Genomic DNA, 14,984 nt, shown 5'->3' with positions numbered 1-14,984 from the left:
AAATGCTTTTATTCTACCTCCTCATTTTGCTTCAGTTTCTCGATTATCCTTTAGTCCAGAAATGCTGTGGTTATGGGAATTATTAAGGAAACCAAACTCCCAGTTCTCTTTTAGCAGCCTCTCTCCTAAAGGAGATATAGTATAGCTTTAGTGTAAATGCCAGGAAGGAGAATAATTGGCATTCCATTGCCCTTTGAATGGGTCCCTGGCCAGCCCTAGGTGGTGTGATGTGAAAGTGACCTGACAACAGGGTGCCTGCCAGCTCAGTGCAAGTGTAGTGAAAGGATCAATTAGAAGACTCGCCATTTCAGAAACATGCAAACATCAATTGGCATAGAGTTTCAAGAAGCAGCATAAAAAGGAACCTACAGAATGAAAGCCTTTCAAGGGGATGGAGGCACCAGTCTTCCAAATCACAAACTGATGATTATTATCACCATTACAGCTTAATGAGCCTATATGTGGCTAATGACTTCATCTCTCCAGTAAATTTGCCAATAGTCAGTGTTTCCACTCACATCCTTCCTTTTCTTCTAAGAAGCATAACACGGTGCTTGTTGGTCAGAACAAGTCAGTGGATTTCCCCCTCCTCCATTAGCAAAGGCAGTTTCTCAAATCTACCATTCACCCTCTTTCCTTTCAGGACAGAAGGTAACAGTTTACGAAAAAGAAAACAACACCATTGCAGAGCTTGTGTATGTGTGTGTGTATGCTCTTAGTCACTCAGTCATGACTGATTTTTGTGACCCAATGAACTGTAGTCCACCAGGATCCTCTGTCCATGAGATTTCCCAGGTGAGAGTACTGGAGTAGGTTGTCATTTCCTATTCCAGGGGATCTTCCCAAGCCAGGAATAGAAACTGCATCACTTGCTTATAGAACCTTGGAAAACCTGGGTTTGATCTGAAAGTAGCCTTTAACTGCTGTCTGACATAGTGTCTTCATTTCCAAAATGTACTGGATCAGTGTCCTATTTCCAATGATAACTTTAAAGATAAAAATTCATGAAATAGATCTTTTAACACACATAGGGGTTTAGTTTATTTTAGTTATTTGTTACTAATACATCATTGGTTATAGCTATATTTTTACTTTAATAACTCAAATGCAGAAAATGGTATTATAAGTTTTAAGCAAGTTATCTGCTAAACCATTAAGAGATGATTAATTTTAATAAGACTTAAACTAGAGTTAAATTTTTTTTAATTAACCACATTATTATAATACTTCCCAGGTGGTGCTAGCAGTATAAAACCCGCCTCCCGATTCAGGAGACTTAAGAGACGTGGGTTCAATCCCTGAGTCAGCAAGATCCCTGGAGAAGGGAATATCAACCCACTCCAGTATTTTTTCCTGGAGAATACCCATGGAGAGAGGAGCATGGTGGGCTACAGTCCATGGGTCACAAAGAGTCAGACACAACTGAAGCAGAAAACTCACCGATTATAATACTTAGTCAACAGTGATACTTAGGGTTAAAATCATTTAAAGAGGCAAAACTAGACAAAGTTGAAATAATGATGTATCTTCTAAAGAATAGGTTTTAACAGTAGGTTAAAGGAAAAAAAAATTCCTAAAAATAAATACTGGGGAGTGCCCTTCCAGTTGCTACAGGGATGCTGCCTGATTCATGAATTGCCTAATAATAAAGCTAATTAGATCTTCAAATTTAAAAATAAATAAAATAGAAACAAATTACTGTAATGATTCTTACTCAGATTCCACTGTATTTCTTTCACTTTCCTATTTTCAAAATATATCTAGTAAATATAGTAGATCTTAATATAATCCTGAATAGCATCACATCAATATAGTATTGAAAATGAGACAAGTATTAGTTGGAAGCGATAATGTTAACTATTAAGACAATTGCTTCAGCGTAATACTTCAGAAATTTAAAATAATATTCCAGTATAATTTTTCTGGGGTCTCTATGCCAAAAGTAAACTTTGATTGCTATGGTAATATAAGAAAGATGAATGGATAGTGTCTACAGATAACGTAACCAGCATTTCTGGGAAGTATCATTGTAAAAAATACACAGCTGTGACCCCATTTTTGAGTTCTAGTCCCAAATCTGCATCTGAATCTTCTGAGTAAGCTTGATCAATTAGCATATATCTGACTAAAAATTTTTATCTATAATTTGAAGAAATAAATGCAGACATTTCAAAATTAAAGTTCTAATTTTTAGGAAGAACTTTCAAGCAATGAAAATGTTTAGCAGATTTTAACATGCACCAAATCTACATTCTCCTGTCAATCTTTATACTTATCTGCCCACTCTTACCTCAGTGATCCCATCATTTCAAGAATGGAAGGTTAGTTTAAAAAGGATCCTTTTCACATTCATTGGAAACTTTAAAATCACAATAAAGTATAAGCTACATTTACTTTTTTAGTCTCACCAAGTAGATATTTGGAGAACTTCATTAGAAAAACCATTTAACTAATTTTATTGGGGGTTTATAATATGTCTAAAACTGTTCCACAAAAAAGAAGTATAAAGAGAATATAAAATGTGACCCCTGCTCTGAAATTTATTTATAAAGGTAAAATCAACCTTTTCAAAATAAATATTAACATCAGAAAAAAATAAATGCATGTACTTATCTCAGTATTATAAATTATGAATTTTGTAGAATTCTGATGGAAGAGATGGGATCCAAGATAGGGGTTTAATAATGATTACAGCTTGGATATGTTGTGCTTCTCTGGGCTAAATAACCAGTGGTCCTGTATTTATATTATCCAGGGTGTATGTAATAAGCTGTTTGACCACTAAAAGCAAAGCAAATGAGTAGTTGAAGACACTGGTTAACTCACCATGAAAGCCAGTTAACTGCCAGCAAATACGCCTTTCACTCTTCTATGCCCAGTGAAAGTGTAAATAGACCTATCACCAAAATCACAGTCTTAGCTGGCATACAGCCTCTCCCCTCAGACTGCAGCATTGAAGATGCCAGGATGGATGGAAAGAATTCATCTCCCCCAGGGAGAAACACAGCTATTGTTCTAAATTCAAGCCCTAAAGACCTAAATGTTGGTCTTGGGTATAAAGTTTACTAAGTAGCCTTATATCATAAATAGAAATCCAAAGTCTCTGAGGTTCATCAGCTGCTTTCTTTGGGTTTCTGACAAACCCTAATGGGAACTAACAGAAAGAGAAAGCTAGTATCATTGACCTTGGAAGAGAAAGATTTGAGAATGTAGAAGATGAGTCTGTTTTATTTCTAGTTCTATGAATTAACCCTTTACTATCTAAGCAAAAAATGAGACCATTCTCATACTAATAATCAGAAGTTTGACTCATGAAAAAAAATTAAAATTAGGTATTGTTCTTGAAGCTCAAAGTTGCATTCTATTGGGAAAGTAAAACATGAGTATACTGAAGACAATGACAGTCATAGCTGCCATTTATTGAGGGCTTATTGTTTGCCTGGCACTCTATGCTTTAATTTATGTATTTCCTTTACACCTCACAAAATTTATATTAGAAAAATGTATTGGCCTAGTTTGAAAGTCAAATAAATGACTTTTTAAAAAGTCAAAATTTTAATTTAATCAAATTTAACAAGAGGGAGGGCCAGGATTTGAACTTATGAATTTCTGAGGCCAAAGGCCATGCTCTTTCCATTACGTACACCACTTCTCAGATAGAGCTGTCTCACTGTCTAATAATGCTTTTCTTATATACTCAGGTATACCAGGAAGATGACTGAGTTGACAGTTTTATTGCATGTATGTACATTAACATCAACCAATACTTATTATTTAGTCCCATGAAGTCAATGAGTGTTTTGCAAACAGATGGACTACAGATTCAGAAAAATCAATGAATATTTGACTAAGCAAGTGAATTATGAAGAGTAAAGGCATTATATGTGCTTTTTCTTGGAAGTAATGGAAAAGCTATAGAGTTAATAAAACAGATGCAATGCTAATAACTTAGAGCCCACCCACCCTCAAAGTAGAAATCAATCTGACTCTAAGATTCATGTCTCTTTCCATAAACTTATTTCCCAACAGAGTTTCTTAATTTTGACATTGAAAATACAGAATTTTATCATTGCTCTTACTTTCATATTCAAGGCCAGATTACTTCCTAATCTCTTCTCATTTGTTATTCACTTTCATATAAGGTTCACTTTACTTTGTTTTCAGATCCTTCAAATTCTTACATGCTCTCTTGGGCTGGTCTCACTGTTTGGAAGATCTTCCATTGATCTTATCTTTTCTTCCTCCTGTCAATCAAATCTTAACTGCTTTTACCTTCGAGGATCTCTAGTTCTCATTTTGCCCAAAGCTTTCTCAGTTAACTAGATATAAAACATCTTTCAATGGAAATCATCTACCCTCTATAGCTAAAAGCTTTACCAGTGGTAAAATGTATCCCTCTGTATATAATAATAATTTCAACAGTTGGATTATACTTTTCATTGAACTCCTTTTTCTGCTTAGAGTTGAAATGCTATTGTAGAAAAATTATAAATAGCAAAATATACAAGGGCTAAAAAGTAATTTTTTATGCCAACACCCTGAGAAAAGTATTGTTAACATTTTGTTATATTTCTTTCTATTCTTTTTTAAAGCACATTTACTTGTGTTATAATTTAAACTCTCCCTGCCTTACTATATTTTTATCCTGCCTATTTCTCCTAAAACTTTAAGAACTGGATTCTTTAAGACCCTTTAAGAACTGGATTCACCCAGTTCCCTGGATTCACAGGAGTCAAGTAGTCAGTAGGAAGGCCGACCATTAAGACATCTAGTGAAGCATTGACTCATAGAAGTCTAGAACTATTCTTATTTCTGAGCTTCCAAAGATATTACTCCAAAATAGCCTGATGTGCAACTCCTGGGTAATTCTCTTTGCCTACATCTTGCGTTAATTTCTTTTTAATTAAAACCACTATTTCATTTCATAGAAGCTAGAAAAGTATACTATATTAGATTACATAAGACATGGCATTAAAAAATAATACATATTTTCTTGATTTCTAAATTAAATTATGGATTTAAAAAACTATTTGTGTTCATACTGCTACTGCTAAGTCGCTTCAGTAGTGTCCAACTCTGTGTGACCCCATAGACGGCAGCCCACCAGGCTCCCCTGTCCCTGGGATTCTCCAGGCGAGAACACTGGAGTGGGTTGCCATTTCCTTCTCCAAAACATGAAAGTGAAAAGTGAAAGTGAAGTTTCTCATTTGTGTCCGACTCTTTGCGACCTCATGGACTACAGACTACTAGGCTCTTTCGTCTATGGGATCCTCCAGGCATGAGTACTGGAGTGGGGTGCCAGTGCCTTCTCCGTTTGTGTTCATATATTACTATAAATACCCTATGTGGGTTTGCTCGCTTTTGTCAGTGCTGTGCTGTGCTTAGTCATGTCCAAAGCTTTGTGACTGCATTGACTGGAGACTGCCAGGCTCCTCTGTCCATGGGGAGTTTCCAGGCAAGAATACTGAAGTGGGTTGCTATCCCCTCTCCAGGGGATCTTCCAAACCCAGAGATCGAACCCAGGTCTCCCAAACTGCAGACAGATTCTTTACCATCTGAGCCACCAGGGCAACCCCTGAATACTGGCATGGGTAGCCTATCCCTTCTCCAGGGCATCTTTCTGACCCAGGGGTCTCCTGCATTGCAGGTGCATTCTTTACCAGTTGAGCTATCAGGGAAGACCCCACCTTTGTCAACGCACACCTTAACTGTGTGGAAGGTGAAATTTTCTTGTTCACCCTGCCCTTTTTAGATATCAATCCTTTTTATTCTCCCGGCTGATTTTATTAAGACCTTACCAGTTTTTATCTGGGAAACATACCTTGTCTGAAGCCTTAACTTTTTCCATGTGACTTAACCTGACCAATTTTGGGGTTGATTTTTTTTTTTATTTTGCCCATTAAGAAGGACTTTGCTCTTAAATATTTGTTATGCATCTCATTTCTTTCTCCTGTTAAGAATAATGTTTGATTACTTAATCCAGGTTTAAAAATTTATCCAGTTTAAATTTGTTTGTTAACCAAACTTTTAAATACACTAACCATTTCCCCCAAAGCTGTAAAGTGTGATCTCACAGGAGAAGCAGCTTCACAGTCTTGATGAATATCCCTCTCACAGGGTTTCCCTTACACAAAATATACCCCAAGCACTGGACACACAGCATGCCATCACTAGCTATTTGTAAATGAATAAATCATATCTTTCAAAACATCAAAACCTATTCTCTAAGCAAACAGGACTACTGACTGACAAAGGCTAAAAGTTTTCATAACTTGGATAAGATGCAAAAACCTTTCCTTCTACAAAAATGTTTCCTTAAATGCTATGAACCTCTTGCCTATGAGAATCACATCTCTCAAACTGGTTTTTTTTTTTTTCATACCACTTAAAAGAGACTATCCAAGTTAACCCCTGAGTCTAGAAATATTGGAAAACTGCTAAGTATACTCATGTATCCGTAGGGTAGATTTTACAGATAAAGATAAAGGAGCTAAAGTATCAGCACCATTGAGGATGAGTCTGAGAATGTTTAGGTTCTCCAGGCAAAGAAGACTCAACAGGACAATCTGAGGTGTTAGGACAAAAAAAACACAATATTTTAAACTGCAGACTCTTCGCATCAGGGCAGATACTGCCAGCGAGAGATCTGTGTTTTATTGAAGTCTAAACTAATTCCTCTTGTTTTTTGCTCCTGAATTGTCCATTTGCTTTGGGAGCCTCAGTGGGTATAAGGGGAGAGAAACAAATTAAATCAAAACTGCAAAGACTTGTTAAAACTACACAAGGTGTGTCTAGCTCTCTTATTGTTATCTGATACGCTGGGAGAAAAGAAAAATTGTGGGAATTCCATGCTGACTTCCTAATAACTCACAGCTGATTAAGTCAATCTTTGAAACAGGCAGTGAAAGCACAGAGCAAACAAAAGTTAAAATGCAAGAGCATAAACTAATCGCTGTTTCTCTTTTTGGAAATTGTGTTGGCACCAGGATGAGAAGTAGATGGAAAAAAAAAATCCAAGAAAAACAAAGACATCTCTCTCTAAGCCAGTAAGTTTACTAATTAATGAAAAGCCAGACTTTGCTGTTAAGGATCTGATGCAAAGTGATTATGAGCATATTCCTCCGTAATGGCTACCACTGAAAAGTTCCAAGGAGGAACTCAAATATGTGCCTAGAGAAAGAAGGAAATAGAAACATTTATAACCACCCAACATACACAAAAACACCCTCATCTAATCTAATCCCTGAGTATAAAACTTTACTCATGTAGTTGTAAATTGGGAGATCTCAGGTATAAAACTCTGTATCCAATAAATATATAATGGTTTAGTGGACTAGTGACTGTAGCAGACTTAGTTATTTTTGCTTTGGCAGCCAACAATACAGGATCATAGGGAATCCATATCTCTAAAGCCAGAGAATAGCTCCCATTCATTTGTGGCATCATTAGCAATATCGTGATACTCCTTAAGGACAAAACACATAAGTGTTCTTCTGTCACTTACAATTGTGTCAAGGAAAAAAAGCAAAATGAACTTGCAAAGTCACGCACCAGCTCAATTTTGGAAGGAAAAAAAAATAAATCTTCCTTTGAAGGAAACGAAATCAATCCCCAGTTCAAATTAAATTTGAACTATTCTGTGAAGCTCCAATACACAGCTCCAATGACAATCAGTACTTACAGACTTAAGGTGCAGGCAAGTAATGTTTCATTTAAAAGAAATTGAATGAGGATTACTGACATAGAAAGTTTTGATGCTATTTTGTCATTAGTTAAAGTTAAATCATGCTATTATTGGCTCAGGCGTGAACATCTCAATCCTCACCTTTTTTTTTTTTTCTTTTTCATTTCAAATGCACTAGAAACCCTTTGTATAGTTGGATTTGTGTCTTCATCTTATTAAAACCCTGCTATGCAGATGTATCATAAGTGTAGCCTGAGACTTCTGTCTCATACAAAATTTAGCTTAAATTCTACTGGCATGAAATACTTTGTTATGCACAAACCTTCTGTTTGGTTTGCTGACATTCTTCTTAGTTGGCTCTCATGGTGATTCATTATCTTGTGATATAGATTTCCAAGTATCATCTTTGTATTGATTTTTATATCTTTAATAACCACTCCACAGAAGATGGCTCCACTGGTGTCATTGATTGCATCAAAAATTCAAGGCTTACAGAAATACTAGAGGGCTAATTGGTAGGAGAACTTTTCAGACTTAATCTTAATGCAGTCTTAATCTTCTGCATTAAACCTGCCTGAAGGTATCCTCTTGGAGTCTACAAGGGGAAGTTTAGTGCCTCATTGAAAAACACCTGGTGAGAGCATGCAACAACATTGCAATTAATGGACTACAAACTCGAAAATGCTGCTTAACACACATTCAGAAATTATGAACAATCCTTTCATCTGGAGCCTCCATCTCTAGAATGCTTCTTGCCTTCCCTTTCTATCACCTCTGGCCCACCAGAGCCAGATTTGCTTAATATTTTAGAACCAAATCTATGGTGTGGGGGGAAGGCCTCATAATTCTAAAGCATGTACCACCCTGGGACTTGAAGATTTCCCAATTTAACAATAGAATTCTTCTGCAGAAACTCAGAGCAAACATCCTGTTTATATAAATAACATTAAACTACACATTTATGACTGCTGGTGTAGGGCTAGCAAGTCTGGAGGACCAGTACATGACCACGTATACCGCGCTGTAACTTCCTTCCTCCCAGAAGCCCATTCGTAGAACATCCAGATCTGTTTTAAGTAATCAGAAACCTAACCAAAAGGGAGAAGCAGGTACTTTCTCCAAAGCTTAAGAGTCATTTAATTATAAAGTTGAAACCTGGACTTATTGTATCTTTTTCCAAAACTTTTTATCCATCAACTTTGTGCCAGTCACTGTATCGAAGCACAGATGAGTATAACTTGGTATCTTCCCTAGAAAACGTTACTTTCAGAAACCTATGCATGGAAGGTGGAAAGTAGATAACTAACTAGAAGGCAGGATGTACAAGGATGTGGGCTTTGTTTTTTAGTTTGTTTTTATTTTTTGGATGCAGCATCCAGTATTCTAGTTTCCTGACCAGGGATTGAATCTGTGCCCCCTGCAGTGGAAGCACAGAGTATGAACCACCGGGTTGCCAAGGAAGTCCCAGGATATAGGCTTTGCCATTGGCCAAATCTGAATTCTATTCTACCTCCAAGACTGTGCTCTGTGATACTTGGTAGATTGCTACCTCCCTGAAAAATGGCAGCAGTTAAAAGTTTTTTCCTCATAATCATATTATGTGACAGTGCATGCAATGCTGAGTATTGGGCATGTTACTCATGCACCCATACATTCATTACACAATGTGTGTTACCTATTAGAAGCTGATATAGGAGGAAGCCATGTATCATTTTCCCCTCCCTGTAAAATTTGCAAAATTCACTTAAGAGAATGTGGACAAGATAGAACAATTGTTTAAAAAATTTTGTATCCTATCTACAAACAAAAAGTTAAACATATGCTAGTTCAGCATTATAGATGTAGCATCAAAAACTAAAAGGAATTTTGAATTGTTAAGACACTTGGAATTAAAATGAAGACATTAGAAAAATTGGAAAGACAAAGGGATGAATCAAGATGAATGCCATAGAGAGATTTTTATAAAGGTCATGGTGAATATTTTGATGTTTATCCTTTAGGGACTTGAATCTAGATTCAAATAATATTTAAATTACTAGAAATTAGAGTTGAAAATGTCAAATTTCTTATTTAAAAAATGAGATATAATAATCTGATAAAGAAAGAAACAAATATGTAAGGGTCTAAGCAATTAAGTATCAATTCACTGTTAGAGTTTATTGCTGAGATTATCTTCAAAGTGTTGCATTTATAATATGTGTGGATTTAAAGTATTTTACCTAGAATATGCGAAGAATATTCTAGAATAATTTACCTAGAATGTGAAGTCAAGTGGGCCTTATGAAGCATCACTATGAACAAAGCTAGTGGAGGTAATGGAATTCTAGTTGAGCTATTTCAAATCCTGAAAGATGATGCTGTGAAAGTGCTGCACTCAATATGCCAGCAAATTTGGAAAACTCAACAGTAGCCACAGGACTGGAAAAGGTCAGTTTTCATTCCAAGCCCAAAGAAAGGCAATGTCAAAGACTGCTCAAACTACTGAACAATTGCACTCATCTCACACGCTAGTAAAGTAATGCTCACAATTCTCCAAACCAGGCTTCAGCAATATGTGAACCGTGAACTTCCTGATGTTCCAGCTGGTTTTAGAAAAGTTAGAGGAACCAGAGATCAAATTGCCAACATCCATTGGATCATCGAAAAAGCAAGAGAGTTTCAGAAAAACATCTGTTTCTGCTTTATTGACTATGCCAAAGCCTTTGACTGTGTGGACCACAACAAACTGTGAAAAAATATTAAAGAGTTGGAAATACCAGACCACCTGACCTGCCTCTTGAGAAATCTGTATGCAGGTCGAGAAGCAACAGTTAGAAATGGACATGGAACAACAGCCTGGTTCCAAATCAGGAAAGGAGTTTGTCAAGGCTGTATACTGTCACCCTGCTTATTGAACTTATATGCAGAGTACATCATGAGAAACTCTGGGCTGAATGAAGCACAAGTTGGAATTAAGATTGCCGGGAGAAATATCAATAACCTCAGATATGCAGACGACACCACCCTTATGGCAGAAAGCAAAGAAGGACTAAAGAGCCTGTTGATGAAAGCAATGGCACCCCACTCCAGTACTCTTGCCTGGAAAATCCCATGGACAAAGGAGCCTGGTAGGCTGCAGTCCATGGGTTCTCGAAGAGTCAGGCATGACTGAGCGACTTCACTTTCACTTTTCACTTTCATGCATTGGAGAAGGAAATGGCAACCCACTCCAGTGTTCTTGCCTGGAGAATCCCAGGGACAATGGAGCCAGGTCGGCTGCCATCTATGGGGTCGCACAGAGTTGGACACGACTGAAGCGACTTAGCAGCAGCAGCAGCAGCTTAATGAAAGTGAAAGAGAATGAAAAAGTTGGGTTAAAACTCAACATTCAGAAAACTAAGATCATGGTACCTGGTCCCATCACTTCATGGCAAATAGATGGGGAAACTGTGGAAACAGTGACAGACTTTATTTTGGGGGGCTCCAAAATCACTGCAGATGGTGACTGCAGTCATGAAATTAAAAGATGCTTACTCCTTGGGAGAAAAGTTATGACCTAGACGGCATATTAAAATCAGAGACATTACTTTGCAAACAAAGGTCCGTCTAGTCAAGGCTATGGTTTTTCCAGTAGTCATGTATGGATGTGAGAGTTGGACTATAAAGAGAGCTGAGAACTGAAGAATTGATGCTTTTGAACTGCTGTGTTGGAGAAGACTCCTGAGGGTACCTTGGACTGCAAGGAGATCCAACCAGTCCATCCTAAAGGAGATCTGTCCTGAATATTCATTGGAAGGACTGATGCTGAAGCTGAAACTCCAATACTTTGGCCACCTGATGTGAAGAACTGACTCATTTGGAAAGACCCTCATGCTGAAAAAGGTTGAAGGCGGGAGGAGAAGGGGACAACAGAGGATTAGATGGTTGGATGGCATCACCAACTCAATGGACCTGAGTTTGAGTCAACTCCAGGATTTGGTGATGGACAGGGAGGCCTTGTGTGCTACCGTCCATGGGGTCACAAAGAGTCGGACATGACTGAGCAACTGAACTTAAGTAAACTGAACGTAGAATATGATATTTAAATAAATGGCAAATGCTTATATTATACAAATTATTTTTTCTATTCTAGTCATTATTCTTGCTGCATATTTAGTTGCTTCACATAATTTAGTCATCTATCTGGCCCATAATTACCCATTTATTGATGAAATTCAGTTTGTGCTTTTATTGCATCCTCTTTCCAGAACTGGTTACAGCTTTCAACTAAGAGAGCAAATCATTTTCAAGTGGCTTCATCACAGATGTTTTTATATCATTGCCCTATATCTGCCTTATGAGTTGTCTTCCCACTAAATATCTGATTTTATATTTTCTCCAAGAACCCACCATCCCACTTTCTGGCCTCCTCCTTTTGCCTTTTATTTGCTTTCTCCTTTGTTTCCTTCTTTTTCTTTCTTTGCTATCTTTGGCCTTTTTTCTAAGTTTCTACTGCTTTTTCTCTATTTCACTTCCATGTCTCTTCTCCTTTCCTGTCTTCCTCTTTCCCTAATTATGTTATTACCTAAACTAAAATACAATGCACAGAATTGTAACTCTAATTCAAATTTTATATACCCTTTGGATATTTAAATAGCAATCCAAGGAGTCCCCCAATATAGTGCTAAATTCATTTTCCATCTGTTACAAGAAAGCATTATGACATGAAAGGTAGCAAAAATCCTACCAAATTAAGAAGCCACATATACAGTAAGCACAGTTGTCCAAGTGTTAAGATTTTTTTTTTCCTTAAGCTTTAACTTTCTTTTTTTTTTTCCCTACCATCTAACTGGAATTTCCCTGATTGAGGGAAAAAGGAGAAGGGGGTGACAGAGGATGAGAGTTGGATGACATCACTGACTCAATGGACATGAGTCTGAGCAAAATCCAGAAGATAGTGAAGGACAAGGAAGCCTGAAGTACTGCAGTTCATGGTGTTGAAAGATTCAGACATGACACAGCAACTGAACAACAATAATATCTAACAGAAATTATTAAAGGTCTCTGTAGTCATCAATATAGAAAAAATACTTTTACTCAATAGTCAGTTAGTATGGAACATGAACATTAATTCCATTTTCTATTTTTAAGATGTTAAAATAATACTAAAAAAGAAACTAGATCTCTACTCTTAATACACTGGAAGAAAAGTTAAACATTCAATACCAAGCAGCTATTGTTTACGAAAATGTTTCTGTTTAAACATAGTATTATCTATTCTTTCAGAGATTTAATTTTTAACTTACTAACATAACATATATGATAACTGACCAGTAACCAAAGGATTTTAGTAAAATTCCACTAAAAAATATATTTTAAAGTTTTCCCCTCTAAATTTCTCTTTAATAAATATAAAAAGTACCAAATATCTGCAAAAGTGAAAGTTAACAAAAATTTCCAGCCAAATTAATTTTTTAATAATAGGTTAATATATAAAATGGCCCAGAAATAAAATATGGAAGTTTTGACATTTTCAAAGTATTTCATCTCAGGGCTTTCTCTGATTACAGCTTGCTTGGTATATTCTCCAAATGGTGGCCCACATCATTCCACAGTAGGACTCATCTTTGCAATTACTGGTCTCATTCTTGAAGCAAATCACACATGCCTTTTAATTTGCCACTACAAAATTCCAGTTCAGTCGCTCAGTCGTGTCCGACTCTTTGCGACCCCATGAATCGCAGCACACCAGGCCTCCCTGTCCATCACCAACTCCCGGAGTTCACTCAGACTCACGTCCATCGAGTCAGTGATGCCATCCAGCCATCTCATCCTCTGTCGTCCCCTTCTCCTCCTGCCCCCAATCCCTCCCAGCATCAGAGTCTTTTCCAATGAGTCAACTCTTCGCATGAGGTGGCCAAAGTACTGGAGTTTCAGCTTTAGCATCATTCCTTCCAAAGAAATCCCAGGGCTGATCTCCTTCAGAATGGACAGGTTGGATCTCCTTGCAGTCCAAGGGACTCTCAAGAGTCTTCTCCAACACCACAGTTCAAAAGCAACAATCCTTCGGTGCTCAGCTTTCTTCACAAAATTTATGTAACTTCAAACTAAAAATTGAAGCCCAATGGATTGGATAAGACTGGCACCCTATCTTTCAGTCAAGTAATGAGTCACTGCCATGCTTTAAGCAGCTATGACGCTTTTACTGGTATTATCTTGAATTCTTACAAAAGACCCATTATATGAAAATAATAATATCAGATGAGTAAGCCAATGTTGCCTAAATGCACTAAGTTAATAATTATTCAACACAGACTTTCTGTTCTGTTTGGCAAATAGCACCATTCTGTGAAATAAGTTTCCCAGTGGTTAGTAAATGTTTTTGTTTCACATTGTTTTATTTATTGTACTAAGAACATTTAATAACATGAGATCTAGCTTTAAAATGTTTGTAAGTGTACAATTCTATATAATCAATTATAGGCACAGTGTTGCACAGTAGATTTCTAGAACTTCCTCATCTTGTATAAATGAAACTTAGAATTGTACATTTAACATGTCTCCCACCCCACAGATTGGATATGCTTCTAGGGATTTGAAGAGTTACCCCTTTTACTTTATACATGACAAGCAAAATGATCAGAAATAGGACTAGAAAACATTGATATCTTGATTCCTCTCAATTTGCCTCTGAATGTCATGCCTAACAAGGAGAAAGACATGTCAGGAATGAGACAAGAAACGCTTCTACGGCCACTTCCTAGCACAATTGCTGGTGTTTTCACCGCTTCAGGACCATCTATCTTGTAATGTCTCAGTTTCACATCCAGTTCAAAAGGGAAACAGCAGTTTTTATGCAGATGTGTGACAGCATATGGTCAGGATTTAGATGAGTGAATACTTGCACCTGGAAATCAAATATCAGCACAGCAGACCCCTCCTGCTTGCCCAGGGCAGCATCCACCTCACCGGACACTGAGGGGGCTGCCAAATCAAACACAATCCAGATGTCTCCTCTGCCTCCTCCTCTGCCCATACAACCTTCCATTGTTTTCTTTGTCCTTTGGGAATATTTTTGAGTATTTAAAGGAGCCACAAAAATCGAACAAAACATGTTTTTAAAGCAGAATAAACACAACACCCATTGAGCAGTTAAAGCTTTTTTGAAAAATTAGCTTGTTTCAATCTTTTAAAAAGTTTGATTTTCATTATCTTTTTCGAAAACACGTGAAATTTTTGTTATAATCCTTGATCAGAGGTTTAGAAGAGTGTCCCTCTTAATTTTCAGATTGGCCAAGACAATTTTTGAAATAGTACTGTCTCAGATGTCAGTGTCAATAAT

At 37.0% G+C, this 14,984-nt stretch overlaps 1 protein-coding gene across 1 annotated transcript in view; it reads left to right on the top strand.

The window, feature by feature from the left end:
* The window catches only part of ADGRL2 (adhesion G protein-coupled receptor L2), a 716,223-nt gene that overhangs the window by 158,248 nt on the left and 542,991 nt on the right, over positions 1-14,984 (top strand). The window lies entirely within an intron of this gene.

The sequence above is a fragment of the Bos indicus x Bos taurus genome, chromosome 3, assembly GCF_003369695.1.
Source record: "Bos indicus x Bos taurus breed Angus x Brahman F1 hybrid chromosome 3, Bos_hybrid_MaternalHap_v2.0, whole genome shotgun sequence".
In the NCBI taxonomy this organism is placed as follows: Eukaryota; Metazoa; Chordata; class Mammalia; order Artiodactyla; family Bovidae; genus Bos; species Bos indicus x Bos taurus.
The sequence above is the reverse complement of the archived record's forward strand: the minus strand, read 5'-3'. Positions and strand labels throughout refer to the sequence as shown.